Below are 2061 nucleotides of genomic sequence, written 5' to 3' on the forward strand. Positions count from 1 at the left end.
AGAGAGGGTGTTCAGCATGGTTCGAAAAATAGTGACAGAGAATAGAACAAGGATGGACAATTCAACCCTTAACTCAACAATGAGTAGATGAGTGTTATGTGTGTGTATATGTGTAAATAAATGAACACTGAAATTAAAGTATTTATTTTATATATATATTTGAAATAGTTGACTTGGTGAATTCTAGCTGTAAATATACTCCTCCCCTTTTAGCCACGCCCCCAACCACGCCCCTGCCCCACCCCGACCACGCCCACCCCCACCCCCTCCCCCCACCTCCCGAAATCGGAGGTCTCAAGGTTGGCAAGTATGCGTGTGCTCCTGGATCTTCCCTGTCTTCCTCACGCTCCTTGGTTCTCGACTCCTCGCTTGCCCCCGGACTACGACGACTCTCTCCTGCCTCTCGACCCCACTTCCGCCCCTGGACAACTCTGCCTGCCTTGCCCTTGTCGGACAGCACCGCTCCTCCCAACACGCACCTCCAACATTTACGGTAAAAGGCTCCAGTTAAATACTACACATAGTCTGTCACCTATTTCCTTTTGGATTTTGTCACACACACCATTCTATAGTTTATTAGTTTTGTTTATTATTATATATATTAACTATTAGGGCTGTGAATCATTGGGTGTCCCACGATTCGATTCATTATCGATTCTTGGGGTCACGATTCGATTCAAAATCGATTTTTTTTTCGATTCAACGTGATTCTCGATTCAAAAACGATATTTTCCCGATTCAAAAGGATTCTCTATTCATTCAATACATAAGATTTCAGCAGGATCTACCGCAGTCTGCTGACATGCAAGCAGAGTAGTAGATTTTTGTAAAAAGCTGTTATAATTGTAAAGGACAATGTTTTATCAACTGATTGCAATTATGTAAATTTGTTTTAACTATTAAATGAACCAAAAATATGACTTATTTTATCTTTGTGAAAATATTGGACACAGTGTGTTGTCAAGCTTATGAGATGCGATGCAAGTGTAAGCCACATTTATTTTTATTTTTATAAATGTCTAATGATAATGTCAATGAAGGATTTTTAATCACTGCTATGTTGAAATTGTAACTAATATTGATACTGTTGTTGATAATATGAAACGACTGGGTCGCATAGTGATGCGGGTGTGGTTCTCCCAAGGATGCAGACGGCTTCGGACACAGCTTGCAGGTAGGAAAAATGATTTATTTTAAATATAAATAATATGATGAATAAACAAAAGGGCTAGCGTGGGAGCTAGCAAACCAAAAGAGCCTAGCGTGAGAACTAGTAGCTAAGAAACATGAAATAATTGTCGTCATCAGTTGTGTGAGAACAAACTACGAAGCCAGACAGAGTGAGGCCAGAGCAAAGACTAAATAGCCCTCTGATTAGTGCCCGGGCAACAGGTGCGCGTCCCGAACACTAACCAGAGGCAGGTGAAAGTAATCAGCTGACATGGCAACTGAACACAAACAAAATCAAATGTGCTGAAAACTTATGTGACGAGAAACATAAACAAACTATGATCCGTGTAGCGGATCGTAACAGTACCCCCCCCTTAAAGGACAGATTCCAGATGTCCCTTGACACTAAATAAAACTAGAACCCAAAAAACAAGAAATAGTTCGAGAGTCAAGGGAGGGTGGAGGGAGGATTTGGTGGTGGGTCGCCAGGCCACGTGTCCCCGAATCCACCGGGGAAGAGTCAGGTGGCGGCGGCGAGTGGAACGCCGCTGCCGCAGGCGAGGCGGGCGACCACGGAAAGGCCACATTCGTGGCTGCCGAGAAGGTGGGCGTGAGTGGCGCCAGAAGTTCAGCAGCCGGAGAGTTCTACGACTACGTCTCGGGTGTCGCTGCTGTTTGCGCCACTGGCGTCCATAAACAAACCTCCGAGAGCGCCGCTTGCGCAGCCAGACCACTCGAGGTCGCTGAGACGAAGACGAGGAGAGAGCAGACGTCGCCTTGGAAACAGGAGGAGCCGACGTCGCCGTGGAGGCAGGAGGCGCCGACGTCGCCGTGGAGGCAGGAGGAGCCGACGTCGCCGTGGAGGCAGGAGGAGCCGACGTCGCCGTGGAG

This window comes from Nerophis lumbriciformis, linkage group LG06, assembly GCF_033978685.3.
Source record: "Nerophis lumbriciformis linkage group LG06, RoL_Nlum_v2.1, whole genome shotgun sequence".
NCBI lineage: Eukaryota > Metazoa > Chordata > Actinopteri > Syngnathiformes > Syngnathidae > Nerophis > Nerophis lumbriciformis.